General features: G+C 37.3%; 1 protein-coding gene across 9 annotated transcripts in view; it reads right to left on the bottom strand.

The window, feature by feature from the left end:
• The window catches only part of LOC100740805 (protein abrupt), a 66,154-nt gene that overhangs the window by 47,177 nt on the left and 1,142 nt on the right, over nt 1-17,835 (bottom strand). The window contains exon 1 of one of the 9 annotated variants that reach the window (XM_033324446.1): nt 17,641-17,827. The exons of 5 other annotated variants lie outside the window; for them this stretch is intronic. The gene's annotated coding sequence lies outside the window, so the exon portion shown is untranslated. 3 more of the 9 variants (XM_033324447.1, XM_033324450.1, XM_033324449.1) reach the window with 3 other exon arrangements.

Below are 17,835 nucleotides of genomic sequence, written 5' to 3'. Positions count from 1 at the left end.
GACTTAGTACATTTCGATTTCTTTAATAAAATATTCATGATATTATACAACTTTTATAAATTTATCAGTATTTACATTGCAGAAGAATTATATCCAATAGCTAAAGTTGTTTTTTTTAGGAATACTTAATTTCCATACATCATTTTTCATAATACCGATTCTACAATACTGTATTTCTAGAATGCATTATTATCAATGATGCAACTCTGTTCATGTTCGTTTTCACGAGCGAAGCGATAAATTTCAGCATCTTTAATTTCGACTTAGTACATTTCGATTTCTTTAATAAAATATTCATGATATTATACAACTTTTGTAAATTTAGCAGCAAAATTGCAGAAGAATTATATCCAATAGCTAAAGTTGTTTTTTTAGGAATACTTAATTTCCATACATCATTTCGTATAATACCGATTCTACAATGTTGTGTTTCTAGAATGCATTATTATCAATAATGCGGTGAGTATCGAAATTTTCATTTCCAACATCTACCTAAAACGCTCGATAAGATAAAATTACGCGTAACATACGAACGATATAAGTCACATATTCACCACGAGCAGTAATGGAAAATTCGAAATCCTCGCTGATGTTATTTGAAGAAACTGCTTCGACCATCTCAATTAACACCTTTAAATCAGAAACGATTCTCAGGCTTCTTCGTACGAACGTTTACGAACTGCGCACGAGTATTGAAATTTTCATCTTCATCGTCCATTTCAAAACACTCGATGTCTTTGGATCAGATGTTTCGCGCGTGCAAAATCGCGCGCTGCGTTCCACGTGTGCGTCATCCAACATATTCCATTATATCGTATGAATGAATCGCGCGTCCCTGAATACATTTCAACCGATCGATCGGGTTCGTCTGGTGTTGGCGCTTAAGCCGTTCCCTCCTCGCTTCCCGCTGTTACACGATTCTGCAAACGGTGTAAAAGCCTCGTGCGGCTTTACTGAAAATTCCGCCGCGTTTCCGACGCGGTAAATATTGAATGAGATAATTAAGGGCCCAGATGTTCGATTCGCGGACTCCAAACGAACACGTTAATTACTCGTCTTCGATCGATCGAAGTTCGAGAATTGGAGCCAAACCTAGCCGAGTGGCAGGATCATTTTGTAATTCAGAATGCACACAGACAAAAGGAGACTTATTTTGACGTAAAAACACGTCGATCTGCATACGTTTGACGCGGCAATTGATTTATGAAGCTACTGACACGAGATCGACCGACTGAACCCGTCTCGACAGGCAGAGACTTGAAACTCGGCATCATTAGCGGTCGTTACTTAGCGCCCGCGGCTGGAATACTTCGATCTTTTTACGATACATCCGCGATTACCGGATCCAGACCGTTGCCTGTTTTAATTAGAAGAAACGAATCATAATCATAATTATCGATCGAACGAATCATAAATAATTCACGCTCTGTGACGGTTTGAAACGTTCCAGGCACAGAGTGATGGTTTTGCTGGAGGTAGAAACACACATCTATAGAAATACAACAGTAGTAATAGATGAGTATTTATTGAATTGGCAACTAAGTGATTGCGGATTTTGTCATTAGGTGATAATGATCACTCATACTTACTCACCTATCATTTCATTAGTGACGCTATTTAACTTATTTGTAGAAATTTTTAATTCCTACATTTTAAATTAAAGTACATAAAAGATTCTTTTTTTTTCCATATGTAAAAAAACATTCTGAAATATAGAATAAACAAATGAAAATAAAATATCCGATAATGAAAATCTAGTGAAATATCTTTCAAAGAAAAACAGCATTACCATCGAATTAAAACATGTCAATACGAAGCGTTAAACTTCCACCACCGTTGCGCACAGTCGTTGTTATACACCGCGACGACTTTTTGTCTCTTTATTTCTCGTTTGGTTTATTTCTTCTCTTTTTTATCTAAAGTGTTTGCACGGACAAGACGCGATACGCGCGGGCGATAAATCAAAAGATACAACGTTTAAATATTTTATTCGCGGAGAGAAAAAAATTTCGCCGAACCGAATCAAGGACGTCGGGCGCGTAACTTCCTCGAAACCGCGGTTCGTTTTATTATTCCACGGGGCGATCGTAAAGCTCATTGCAGTGCGGCGCAACGCGTTTATAATCGCGAGTCAACAACGCCTATCGCATTACTCGCCACGACCACGCACAGTACTTTTTCAATACTTTATTACATTTCTCGTTGCCACGCACGAGAGCACGCCTCCTCCCTCGCGAGTTTCCGGGAATCTTTTTTCATTCATCGATAAAGGAAGAATATCTCTTCTACGTTATTATCCTATTCCTTTGGTGATCTTGATTATATGCGACGAGGATGCAATTAAAAATCTCATCTTGTTTTATGCCGCCGACAAGTTACGATTTTTAAATTGAAAAACTTCTAGACACGTATTGTTCCTGCGTTAACGTATGCAAATGCGATGTGAAATTGCAAACTGTTTGCAACACCTTTGGATCATTTGCATATGCAGTCGATTTAATGTGATGCAGTGTAATTGCAAGTCAATAAACCTTATCGCGTTACTGTTTATGGAATATCCTTTTTTCCTTCTCAAGTATTTTTTGTGTTATTCCTTTTCGAATATTTGAAATATGTTATAAGACATTTACTAATCCTTAAAAACGGTATCAGCTTCGATCACTTATACAATTTCAAAAGTCAAATTGAATCTTTTTAATTATCCATTTCTTTCAAATATATATATAATAGATTCAAAATTAAATACCGTTAAGTAATGTTCGATATTCGGATGTCGTACTGTAATATGATTGTAATATGATTGATGTAATATAATTATTAACACAGGCATCTGAAAAGATATCTCCATTTGTATCGATATATAATTTTTACCATATTTGAACTAGTACAATTAATTTCGAAATTAATTGCTTGGAAGATAACAAACCCATATGTGTCGCTTGATCATTCTTCAGCTTAAATATGCCACCAAAAGATATAATATATTCAAAATGCACGTTCTTGAGTACACGAATTCGTTTGACAAATAGATTCAGTTTGCCATAGTCACATATACGTGTGTTATTTTTCCCAAAAAGATAAAAAAAACAAGTATCCCTTCCCGGTCCCAACGAACGGTTTCAAAGCAATACAAATCGGTGAAAAGACAAAAAGAAGAAAGAAGACAACAGATAACAAACTTAAGATACAAAGTTTTCTTGCACTTACCTAAATTTAATCGACGGAGCGCAAGATAAGAAATATGCGGCGGCAGTAGATAATTCTTGTCACCGGTCAGACACGATCGTTCGCGTAAACAACTCGCGGTATTGCAACTTTTCTCTGTTAATCTTCAAAGAGAACAATAACACGCAATTACCAATGATACTACCTTTCCTAACTCAAGGTGGACAACAGAAGTGCACCACTCCCATTAACACGACGAGCGCGTGAACGTAAATTGAATTTGAAAAAGTGTTGAACGTCGATGATTTGCATATGCGTTGAATTTCGCGCAACGCAGTAGGCGGGCGGCAATATTTCACGCGTGCAACGTAATTACGCCGAACGAAGACGAGGGTCACTGGGTGTAATAATTGAATGACGATTGCTCGGATAGCATAATAATCAGCCCATCGCCAACCAAAATGACTTTCACCACGCGCCGGACTCCATGGCGACGCGACGCCTGGAACACGGGGCGTGTACTACTCGGTTAATGTTCAAACTGGCGCGTACACGAACCGAAACCCGCCATTTAGCCAGCTCGATGACACTTTCTTCTCCTGGCGAACCTTGTACTTTCTACATGTACAAGCATTTTGCGTCGCAAAATTACTTTCGCCTGTCAGTTTGGAAACGCGACGAATATATTAGACTTCTCTTTTCGAGAGCGAAGCTATGTCGTTCTGCTTGGTAATTACGCTTAATTCGAAGATATCGGAGGGGAGAAATTTAACACGTAGTGGTCCTTAACCTTTTAACGGTCAGATTTCTTTTCAATTTTATATCCGAGCACGAACCGACTGAGATTTCTTACGCCTTCTTGTAAAAATTGTAACAATGTTTTCTACGTTCACAATAGTGTACGAAATACCTTTATCAAGATAAAGAAAAAAAAGCAAAAGATGGAGTATAACGTAAATCATATCGCATTCAATTTCAAATTTTTCATCCAAGAATGTGCAAGCCTTTATACATAAATTCATACCTTGTAAATATAGTAATACATTTTCTATATTGTCAATGTATATACAAGGTATACGAAATATTTTTACCGCTATAAAGAAACCGAAGCTTTTTTTACCAAAATAAAGAGACAGATCATTCCGCTTTGTGTATTAATATTTAGTATATACATATAGCAAAGCGACATCTTCCATGTAAAATACAATTTCGATTCACGAAAATCAATGAATAACGCAATGAGACAGACAAGCGAGCGTTAAAAAGTTAATCATACGCGTGTTTTTCTAATTTCCTGTTCACCGTGGACTTTTCCACACTCGCGCCGCAAATTAGAGATTGCGTGATCATACTTATCAGCAGACTTCCATCCACTCAAAGAGTCGCGGCGGTTCAGACTATATCTACCTGACTGTGTCGTATTTACAGGTATTTCTTTGATCGTTCTCTACGAAACGCCAGGTTGACGACCCTTTGATAACCAAGCGTGTTCTCGCAGCGATCGTGGATTTCGAACCATCCAAGTAGGAAGCATTTAGCAATCGACGCGTTAATGAGATCTTCGTACCGAAAGGTCTGTGCGTCTTCGTCGTTCAAATTGACCATATTTCTATCTCTTTTCTCTACAAAGTTAACGTTTGATGGTTATTTAGTTCTTGGAACACCAACATGACGAACGAAACTCGTCAAAGATAAATGAAACACAAAATTCCAAACGAAACAATCACAAAATAGATACAGTGACTCACGGAAGTAACCGAACACTTATAGAAACCTCTCGTGAATTTATTATCTGCGCTATACGAAATATTCTGATATTTATTAACACTGCGATGAGACAACTGTCGTAATCATATTGGAAAAATTTGAAAGAAATCTGAAAATGTATATATGAGCTACAAGATATTTAATGCAAATACATCTTTTGCAAAGGTAACAAAAATATTTAAAGTCAACTAACTAATATTATAACGGTATTACATAACTATATTATATAACTATATTATATTAATAAGACCTAGTATTCAATGTAACCATACTTAACATTGATTATATGTTTAAGGTAGCTATTTGTGACGTAGACTAATTTTACTGTTTGTAGTAAATATCTTGTAACGTGTATATACATTTGCAGAACCGTTTCAAATTTCACCGATATAATCCAAGGATCCAGAATAACAGATATTTCAAACATTTTGTGGAAAAATCTCATTGAATATAAATTCATTTTTACTTAAGGAAAGAAGGACAATTACAGTAAATCTTAAAGAAGCTTCTCAAAGAATAGAATGTTAAAAAAATATTAAGCTTTACTTGTTCTGATTACGAATAATCATAATAAAAAATTAAAAATTTTTTTCATTACAAATAATCATTAGCGATGATGGGTATTTTATTTTGTTTAAGAATAATTATTCTAGATCACAAAAATTGAATTTTGATTACTAGTAACCATTATCAATAGTCCGAATTTTATTTTGGCTACCGATAACTGATATCGACTATGAACATTTTATCTGATTACATTCGATTTGCGAATTGTCATTTTACATTACTGACAATTAGCATAGCAATACAAGCGCTAATTAATTAATACAAACGCATACAAAATTTTGCACAATATCTTTTATTTTATTCTTTGTTTCATATATTTTCATACCGTCTTTTATCTTTTTTTGCTCAACAAAATATGCATAAGTTTCACAATCCATGTTTTTGTGTCAATAAATATAGACTGATTATAAGTAATGTTAACAACGACTGTCAGTAGTCAAATATAACCAAAAAATAGTTTTGCCATCGATAATAGTTAGCGGTGATCAACATAAAATTCGAGTCGTCAATAATGGTTACTCGTAACCAAAATTAGATTTCCGCCATCGATAATGGCTATTCGCAGCCAAAGTAAAATTCCCGTCATCGATAACGATTAGCACTAATGAAAAAACTTTTGCTCATATATAATGATTATTAGTAACCAAAATACTCTAATTCAAAATATTCATTCTCAGACAATAACTTTCAATATTTCTCTTACAATAGTTAATCACAGTTGTGTCTTATTATATTGCTAGTGAAATTTGGAATGTTTTACAATATACCGATATACCGATATAAATCTTCTGTGAAATAGCGTTTGAACACTTTCACAAACCACTTTATATGTATATATTTTTTCCTCGAAATAAAGGAAGATTGAATATAGACGTGTTACTATTGGTTTTACGTACATGTACAAAGACAAAAAAAAATATGACGATCATAGAGAGAAGAAGAGGCACGATCGGCATAGAAAAAGCTGGTGATGCAGCACAATGCTCCGTGCGTGTACGTAAATAACGCGAGCGCTGTTATCTCGTCGGCTCCCTGCAATATGGAACGCGTTATCTGCCAGTCGGCTACAGAATATTGCGTTTTTATCGCGAAACCGCGGGATTTGCGTGGCGCGGAGGGGCAATGAGCGGGGACAGATACGGGAGATCGGTAGTAAAGATCGATTACGCGTTGCGTCGAACGCATCTACGACGATTTTTCATTCCAGACGAGTGATGATTCGTTGACGCAATGCAATTACATCGAACAATCCGCCTGTTTTTCTTTTTTATGACGTGTTGTGTATTTTCGAATGTTTAACGATAATTTTTTTTTTTATCAAGATCGGTAACATGATTGACTCAAAGACGATATACGAGCGAGATCTTTTTACGTGTAATTGAAATGACGAATGACAATCTGTTTAACTCGGCTGACGAATGCATTTTTTTTTTTTTTTTGAACGATAATTCGCAGGACTGATAATGCTTTATCTAAATAATCGTTAATACCGTACACGTCGTTTATTGTTTGGCAGAGTAAATATCAGGAAATTTATACGAACAATCGATCTCTGATTGGCACAGGTAAAGTTATAAATGTATACGTTACTTCGAAACGGGATATTTTGGAATTAAAAAATATAAATAACATTTTGCTTACATATCATTAAAATTACTTCTATAAGCTTATTCTTTTTACATAACACAATTCTCTGGCCTTGTACGTTTTATGCTATTAAAACACCAAACAAAATCCCTATCTATCCTTTTACCGTATTTTACTTATTTTTACTGTAGTCGTAAAAAGATTTCAACACAATCCGAATATTTAATTCTAGAACGTACTGCCAGGAATGAATGCAATTTTATCGAAATAATAAACTCAACATCAGCAAGCAAACGTCGATATCTACGAAATCCATCGCGACAAAAATAATTACATTTCCCCCACCTGATATCGTACGTGTGATCGTTTATCAAACGATTAACGAAGTACGCAGATAAAGTTAGAAGTTAAAACCCCGATCGATTACCTGGCACACTATGACGCAGGGACGATTTATTCATCGCGAGTCTATGTATCGACCATCAAATGTGTTTATATTCGAAAAATTCTTTTTATTCGCTACGCATGACTAATTTATCGCACTTAGTCCGATTCTCAAGGCCAAGTGACTGGCTAATTTCGTCGGTTAGCCAATTCCCCCATAATCGTTTATTCCTCTAACATCCAAAGCTATTTTTCGTATAACCTTAACATTTCCATTTTTAATTTTACGAAAACAAGACAGAAGGAGAAGACGTGAAGTCCTCGTATCGAATAATTGATCATAGTCAAAAGATAATACATACGCAATATCCTTGCTATTACAAATAACTGCGAATATTTATGGATTTATTGTGAAGGCGTAGATATGCACAAAATTCATATATAGATATTAATATAGATATTAAAACGAAATTCACCGGTGATAGCTTTCAGCAGTCAATATTTAGAAGCATACAGATTTTCCTGCTAGAAAGCAATTTTCGTAGGCGAAAAATTGTTGTCGCGAGACTACATATATGCTGCCAAGCAGTGAACTAAATCGCGATTTAGCCGGTCATTCCTACGACAGTCTATCCGTTTCTCTACAGCGTAATCTGCTCGTAAAACGTAATCGTTGTCGATTATTAGCCGCACGAGCGATTTTTCCGCGGTGAGAAAAAGCGTGGCAGCGAGGTAACGACCGACCAGAGTAGATAACGTGGTCGCAATATTTATTCACGAGCAGGAAATGCACGCACGTGCCCGACGATAGATCGATCCTAGAGATGGAAGGAACACACTCGTGCGCACACAAACCCACACAGACGAAGTTTGATGGATCTCAAGACGAGTCGAGAGATTGGCTACGCGTAGCAGGAATGCCGCGAATTTGAGGTGTGGCGTACACTCTCGATCCTTCCACTCTCTTCAGAAAGGATACCTCTTCCTCCTCCGCTTTCCGTGGCCAACCTACTCGCCACTAGTCGTGACTACTATTATGATCAGCGTTTAGATTCATCCGCTACGTCAATCGCGTTCGACATCTCTATCGATCGCGACAGATCAAAAACCGTTATGATGCTGTCGTGAGAGATCTCAAGGACGGATAGGAAAAAGTACAAGATCCAGAAGCAAGAAAAGCGAATGATTTGTGTTCATCGAGGAGATAGTAAAAAGTGATCGAAGTTTTGTTAAGGCTTCGTGTTCTACAGGTTTTGCTCGACAGTTTCTTGGCTGCCGAGGCTTCGATGGAGAATGGAATTTTCATACTGAAATTTTTCACGAAGATTTACCCAGGATATGTATAAGATTACAGATTTTGCAATTCCTCAGACCTGGCAGAACAAAGTAATTGAAGATCCTATCGGTGGGTTGGGTATCCAGGTGTATTTGTAGGCTTTATCTTCGTAGCTAGGTATAAAGTTAAATCGATTTCGTTCTATCGACGGGAAGACTAATTGTGGAAAAATATGAGAAATCGTGTATGCATCACGATAAGGAAACAGATAGTTGCCGGTTTCTTATCTGCATTGTATTAGGCGAGAAAATTGCCCCTGATAACGAAATGCTGTGTTCGGCCTACGGAAATAAATCGTTTCAACCTTATTGGGACTATAATATATATATATATATTGTTGCCATAATATTGCATTTTTATAATAATTAATTAAATGTACGTATATTAAATTTCGTATTTTTTGTGATAGATATCTCTATAATTATGAAAATAAAATGCCAAACTTGAACAAGAGGCAGCGTTTCATTGGAAAACAAAGGTGTGTGCAAATATCTTTGTTGCAGCCACTATATATAATAAATATATATATAAGATACATGTATATATTTATAACACGATTATAAAATACAGAATATATCCAAATAGGAAGGACCTTTTAGGCGAATGATTATAATCTGACAATCGAGAAGTTTTCTTCCTGAAATCACCCTTATTATACGATGTAAAGAATTAGCATACATCATGGGCGAGGTTCCTACTTCGGAGAATATTCAAAGTAGCGTTGTGCAAAGTAGCATGGCAGGAATGTTTGCAGTCGAAAGGCATCGCGTTCCTAAATATTGAAATGTATTCGCGAGCGAACAGTAAGAATGCGCGATTTTCTTCGAGAGCTCGGAAGATCTGACGTCACAACTTAAATATTAAAAAGGAATATCCGCCCGGAGGACGAGGAAACGGGACGTACGATGAATGAAACGTTCGTCGAACGTCCTTGATTTTATTTCGTGGCGTGTCGTTTCCTACGCTGGTGGCAGGAATCGATCGGTGAAAGTTTTTGTCGGTTAAATGAAAGTGAAAACAGGATTTTCACGCGGTGGGTGTGCCGCGTGCATACTTTTGCGGATGCACGTGGTACGGAGTCGAAGGAAAACCCATAACGCTGCTTAGCTCGTATTACATGGAGCTCTATTCATCGAAAGTCCTCGAAATGAACAGAACACAGACCATGCGAGAGTGGCAAACGAGAAAATATCCAGAGTAACATGAATGAAGAGGAGAAGAAGAAGCTCTACGTATGGCATACTCCGATTACCAGATGAAACGCATCGAGAACGTGAAGTTTTTCACAAAATCATAAGAAAAGTGTGCAGCTCCCGGGCAAGCATTCCATTTGTGCCCGAAAATAAACACTCTCGTAGACCCTTACATCCTGGCCCTTCTTAGAAAACAGACCAACGAGAATTTCTTTTCCCTCGTCTGGTTAAACCTATAGGTTCTGGACATTTGCAGGAATTTCTGTAGAAGATTTCTAGAGGTTCTCAGTAAAATGAAATATTTCATGCTTTTAATTATTCGATATTTAAAGTGAATAATCTTGCTGAATATAATTTTTGTTTTATTTCTTTCTTCAATTATTATTCAGCATCAATAACACTGTAAATTAAAGAAATATTATCTAGAAATCTCCAATTTAGAATTCAAACGACGCCTCATTTTGCGTCTATCCATATATCTTAGAATACTACATATCTTTAAAGAAGAATCATTATTAACTTATTGTAAATAAACAGCCATGTCACTGCGCCACGCCAGAAAAATTACTGAAAATTCTCAACGCGAAAATTGATTGTAATTTCAACAAATAAATAAAAAAAAAAAAAACATATCTTTGATTGTTTACAGATTATAATATATAGTCTATAATTTGTCATATCGTTTATGAGAAATTATTGAATTCCTATACCTAATACTTTGCGCGTATCATTAGGAAACTGGATGTTATTATTTTATAGAAAATCATTTTAACTTCGACAAGATGGGACAAGATGGGACAAGATGGGACAGTTCTTCCTTTGTCAGTAAACTTTCCACAGTTATTCTGAGAAACTAAAAGAATATAGCTGAAATAACCCCTACATGAATTCACAAAGAATTTTACTAAGAAAAAAAAAACAGAATCTTAGAATTCGAAAAACCTAAAGAAAAATAGTAAAGTCGAAAGATCGTAAAATAAAATGCTACAATTAAAAAATCTTGAAACGAAATCCTAAAAGTCCTATCGTCAAAATCCTATCGCTCAAAAAATATCTCCACTATTGTCATCGTCCGTAAACGATTCAAACGAAAACCAGAAATTCAAAGCACATAACAAAGATGCTAAGAAAAGAGGAATCCTATTTGTACGTGTCCCTAGTCTGAGCCAAGGGAGTATCATTGTGCACGGTTACATCCTGTACTTTTTCACGTGGTAGAGGATTAAGGTGTGCGCACAGCGCATAGCGCACAGCGCACAGCGCATGGCGCATAGCGCACAGCGCACACTCGCTCCTCTACCTGGGTTCCGGGCCGAAGCAAATCTTTGGAACCATTAATAATATCGCCGGCGCAATTATCGGGCCAGCTGCTACGTTCCTTGGAGGCCCCTCGAGGCCTCTCAGCAGGTACGTACGTGGCTAGAAGCGGAATATTTCGTTGTATACGTGCGTACGTTTTCCGACGCAGGTACGTAACTATGTTCCCTAGAACCCTTAATTTCTGTTATCTCAATGCGGTTCGTCGCTCCCCATTCGTTCTAAAACAATTCGTGGGTCGAGATACCAGTACCGGGACAGAAAAACGAAGCAGACTCTACGGGCAAACTATGTATTACTGTTCCCAGTCAAAGCTAGACACGTATACTGGAATTACGAAGATTACTTTCGAAACCGGTCGATTTTACGACTACCCCGAAAAACGTATACTTCCAACCAACTAGAACGAAGCTACGACGAAGAAAAGAAATATTTTTTTGTCTGAACCACAGTAACAATAGCTATAGAGAGAGGAAACCATAGAGGACAGAGGCACTGGCGAACATCGACGAAACGCTCGTTCGCTTGTAAAATTTTATACCTGCCCATTATTGGCTTCTATTTTCCAGTAATTATCTTTTTATTGCGTCATTCGATCATCGCACGATCGCCTCTATTTATTAGCCTCTGTTTTACCCCGAACGTTCTTTTTTTTCTTTTTTTTTTCAATATCGTTCACGAGCATCATCGAATAAAACGCATCGTTCGATCGACCGGATGTATCGGTTCGAAAATACACTTCCTGCTGTTGCTTTTATATCAAAAGGGGGTTTAGGAAAGAAACTTCTCTTTTGCATCGATTCCCACGCGATCCAAGATCCATTACGATCGTACAGAAGAAGACTTCTCAACCTCAGAAAACAGAAACAAATCTGGACAAATGACGACGAACGGTGACAAACGACGAAATTTGCGCTCCAACATCGACAATTGACCATCTCCCAGTGACGAATGTATGTACATCATTTTGCGGCCGCAATCTCGTGCCCGTCAATTCATTAATTAATCGGTGGACAGGCCGCGCGTCGCTCGCTGCGTGCACGCTACCAATTACCGTCACATTGTCGCGCATAAATCATTAGCAGACGTGACGCTTCCATAATTCGGTTAATTTCCACTGTTTTTATTGTGCTTTGCGACCTATACGTACTATATGCCAATATTTCCTCGATTTTCTATTCCAAATCTTTTCTTATCTTGATTATCGATACTGAATGCTTTGCAGTAGTACGAGATTGAAAAGTTCGCAAAAAAAAGTGTATAATATTCAGAGTGATTTATAAATTGATTGCCACGATATTCGAAGTGGTTGTGACGTGTCCGAAGTAATTTTCAGTTAAATTAAGAAAACGTGTCCAAAGATTGTGGCAACCGGTTTGTGTACTACGTCGTATATGATTTCTTCAAAAATTACATTGATCAACTCCATAAATTGAGAAGTATCGAAATGAGATGATGTCACAAAAGCTTTTTTTAAATTCACCTTAGAATTTACTATCGCTTACGTATATTATATTCTTTCGATAAATGAACTTTATAGAAATAATTTGTTCCTTGAGAATCGAACAACAATCCTGCACTTGGGTAATGGAATTAAGAAATTAACAAAAAGTGAAATTGATTAATCGGCCTTTCGAGAAATTCATTATGTAAATACTATGTACATCTTCTGCTTTAAATATTACACAAGCAGTGCATTCATACGTGCGAACTTGTGACTATGCAACCGAGAACATCGCACATGACGATTCCTATCTAACACCGTGCGAACGATAAAAATTTATGATTAACGTTCGATCACGACGGATCAACGCGTTTACGTTTTATCGAAACAACGTGGTTCGCAAGAAAGATTTATACTATCGTCTGAAATTTTTTAGCGGCGTTTCCCTCGTGTAAACTTTACGAAACGCGTCATTCCTATTTACCAAGTAATTCTTTGTTTCGTGAAACATGATAACATAGCGAACAGATTACGAGAATTATTATTGGGGAATTCGATGATCGATAATCAAATGCGATAAACAAATATTTGAAAACAACCAAACAAAATTCTTTCTTTAATTTTACTTTTCTTTTCTTCGTATTGTTGTGACGAATACGACTGATCGGATTGTAAATTGAACAAAGGGAAGCACGCAGTGGGAGAATACTCAATAAATCGTCCGAAAAAGATACGACCTTCGTGTGCGTGAAACGTTCTCAAACGCGAGGCTCGTGACTCGTGAGTATATACTCGTGCCTATCGCAGCTTATCGAGATGCGTGTGAGTCGGTCATTAATAAAAGGGTCGCAATGCTCACGGTGAAAAGCGAAGAGACGAGGGCTCGTATCGATCAAATAACCATCGGCCGCCATGTGGAAAGACACGGACTCGTGGGATTTCCGTTTCTAATGGGAGACGTGGCGTTAATCAAGCTTGCAAATTCATCGTAAATCGCCGGTAAAAGAGAAACAAAGACATTTAAAAAATCTAAAAACATATAAGTGATTAAAATTCCCAGTTCTTTATAGAATTTCCATTTCTAGTGAGAGATAATCGATCTTGTATATTCATCGCAAATTGTGGATAAAAATATATCGAAGAATTAAAAAATTTAGAAACGTTTGTAAAGTTAGATTAGCCAAATCTTTCTTTCTGTGTTCTGTCTACTTAGGATGGATCTTTAAGAGTCTTAACCGTTTGAGTCCCAAGGGTCTTTGAAAAAACACGGTCGAAAGATCCCAAACAGCACGATAGCGCTTGCCTAATCGATTGTGAAGAGAAACAAAGCGGCACGATAGCGTTCGTCATATTTGTTATTTTTATGAAATACGTCTATATTATTATATATGCGTACTATTACTTTATAAATATTTCAAGTTTTGTTCAATAAACATTATTGAGAATATAAATATAATGAAATACAAAATACCGTCAGTCGTCAGTAGCGTTCAAATGTACTGGTAAATGGTTAATAAAGTTAAAGTTTATTATGAGGTAATGATTAGTATAGAGATGTTCGTTTGGGGAAAGATTTTAGTGAAACAATATGAATGAAAAATTACTCGTTGAGATAATGTATGAGCGTACATTTGTTACGTATCCTACATCCCGTGCGTCCAGGAAGTTTCGTATCGAATTTATCAAAAACACGACGGGAAGCCTGTTATAAGATGATAGGCCAAGAAGAAAGTGAATAACGTTTTACTAACGCTGAAAAAAATTCGTCTAGTAAAAACAATTGTTGTAGCTAAAATCGTCGTTCCCTTCGTGACACGAAATTTCAGTTATACGCTGTTCGTCGGAAACTTTAATGAAAAGCCTTGTTTCGAAACTTTAATCGAAAACTTTAATTAAAAAGCATCGTGCAAAATCTTTGCCAAATGAGTTTGACGCGCCAATATTTCATACCTACAGAATATATTATCAAACATGAAACATACAAGAAGGAAGGATATTAAATAGTAGACATTAGACAGTAGAATATTAATCGCAGAATTGTACGAAGTCCTATTTTAAAAACCGAGCTCATGACATTTACAATACTATGTGATATACAGGAGGCCGTATTATCAAGTATGAAAAATAAAATACAGAAATCTAAGAGAAGAAAGATTATATGCGATACTGTCAGAATATAATTTCAAAAATTTAATAGAAAATCTTGACGGAAGATCAACGCGCCAATATTTAATATCAAATGTAAAAAATAAAAACGGCTAAAAAAGAGAAGGTGGCATTAAACTGATATTTCGGAATAGAATATCAATTTCGTCGCAAAATATTTGCAAAAACGAAATTCCTACGTCAACGGATTCTTAGCAACGACACATGTAATAATAACAAAATCTCGAGGAATATAACGCAGTTGTGGCGATAGTAAACGTTGCGTCGCGTCGTTGAGGAAAATTTTCCACGCCATACGAATATTCTGACCTGGCTGCTTTTGATACATTGTCGTCGAGTCGCATGGAAAAGGAACGCTGTTACGTCTGGGCTATGCGTTTTAGAACCGTAGCTGCAACAGTGTGCACATCATGTGTGTACACACGAAGGTGCGTTCGTGTGCGTGCTGCACAGCCCGATTTATTGATCACACGCGTCGCACGCAATGTACGACGCGTGTGCCTGCGTGTCGCAACGAACGGCCTACGAACTTTAACAAATTCCGTCTAGGATCCATCATGACATGTGCGTGAAGCCAACTAACATTAGCATAAAACCAAAGGGAAACGGAACTCGACTCAACTAATCGCGTTGGGGAACGAAAATCGTTGGATCATCCGATAAGTAAACCTCTTCGAAACTAAACTTTTTTTTTTTTTAATTTATTTATTAAAATTACAATCAATTCTCGCGTGGAGAATTTTCAGTAATGCGAAACGAAACTGATTGAATTTACTTTCTATAAATTTCGTTTCCGAATACATGATATTAATGTTCAATTCCTTGAAAAAAAGTTACTCGATAGCTCTAATTATAAACGTTATGCAAAATCTTTATAAAACAGGTTCGATCCGAGGATCGATGTTTTTACATATTGACATATGATTTATTATACGCTGTTGCGAACGTTTGATTATTGCAAAACAAAAAAAAAATAGCGTAAGTAATCGTGGATTACAAGGCATATTTTAAAGATAATGTTTGTAGCATTATCGATGTCTCTAATCTTCAATTAATGGAGGTAGTCAATGTGGCTTCTGAATGGCTGGTATATTGGCTCGATCGTTAATGAATCATTAAAGATACGACGATTCGATCAAATTTAATAGTTATAGATATTAAGGAAATAACGTAAAAGATATTTTTTGTTAAAAAATTGTCTCGTATAAATTGCAAAAGAATTTTGGAAAACTCGTGCAATAGTGGCAGATTCTTAATGATTCAAATAATCGAGATTTAAATATATTTTTACTTAAATAAACACGGATTTAAGGAATTATAAAAATTTTGAATCTCTAACGAATTAGCCGAAAACACAAGATTAAACGTTCGGCAAGAAAATAAACTGTATCAAATATCTAGCGGAATCGAAGATCATAAAAAATCTTACCCAGACGACCATCGATCCAGGTTCAAACAATCGAATTTATAGATTAATCACTGGTCTAAAAAAAAAGACGAGCGTACCGTTAAGAGCTTAAATTACGAGTCTAATCAGAGCGGGATCAATGAGCAGGGATTTGAAGAAACCGTAGGCGACATAACACGACTGAGAAACGGTGGGGTGGGGGGTGGCAAACAAATTAACGGACGAACCATTCAAGCGAGACGGTCACGATCGTTCCGATATCGATGAAAAAGACCGAGAACTGGAGGAGCTCATCGCCGTGGATTAGATCGAAACGTGTTTGCCGACCGATAGCTCACACATACGAAGCCAACGATGTGCGCGGCTACTGTGTTGGTTCGAAACTGCGAGAAATACGAGCTTCGTGACACGTACTGGTGCAATTGCAATTCACGCAACGCAACTCTTTGCAACATGTTTACACGGAGACTACGGATCGTATCGTATCACGGAAGAATTCCCGTGCAATTTTAAACGCGAATTTAAACGGTCTCGACTCGATACCAACTTAACCCAATAGAGAGAAAAAATGAAACCGCTACGCGATGATGAAGGATTTTCACGCGTCCTACCAAGCAAGATTGAGTCCACGTAATTTCTATAAAAGCACGACTACGCAGCGAGCAGGGACGGCGTAGTTAACGACGTGGGCCGTGGTCGATCGTGCAATTAACTTTAACGAACGGCGGCCTTGCGATTAAACTTAATTAGTATCGCGGTAATAACTCGTTAATAATCAGAGCCGTGTACCACGCCGCGGCTATAACACGCTCGTATTCTTCGTGCACGTGCATACACGTGCGCACAGGACGCGGTTTCGGGGCATGCATGTGTGTTCGTTTCGCTCGTTTTATATATTTACGTGACTACGTGGACCAAACTGAAGGGGAAGGAAGGCACGGTGAAGCGAGAGATGCTTTAAGGATGAACGTTTCAATCTGCCAGAGAAGCTCCCTCCTCCTCCTCTTTTTTTAACCACGACGACGTGGAGGCGTTTATATTAGCGAACCAGCACAATCATCACCAACAATCAACGAATTGTGTGAACGTAAGAAAATCATCACGTAAGAAATTCATTAATTCACTGGCCGTGTTCTTAGTGACACATTTTCCTTCGATGCCAAGCATTTGTGTGGCCAGCGATTATAAAATGTCTCGTGCAACGTTTCGGCGTCTTAAAAGACGATGGAACACAAAATCGTAACAACACCAGAGATCCAGGAAGTTTTCGTTTTCGTGCGCTGTTCTGTTTCTCGTTTTCACTTACGGACAAAGAATCATCGTCGGTTGCCAGCAAAACACATCAGATAGCAACCATTGAAGAACTCTAGGCGAGTATAAACAGACAGAGAGAAAACGTTTCGAAGCGTAGAACCGGCACTGACTGAATGATTGACTATCTGACTGAATAGCCGACTCGTTGACTGGCAGACGCGCGCTTCTGTTGCAAGACTACACCGGC

The sequence above is a fragment of the Bombus impatiens genome, unplaced genomic scaffold, assembly GCF_000188095.3.
Source record: "Bombus impatiens unplaced genomic scaffold, BIMP_2.2 scf_2645, whole genome shotgun sequence".
Lineage (NCBI taxonomy): Eukaryota > Metazoa > Arthropoda > Insecta > Hymenoptera > Apidae > Bombus > Bombus impatiens.
This window is presented reverse-complemented; position numbering and strand designations above follow the sequence as displayed.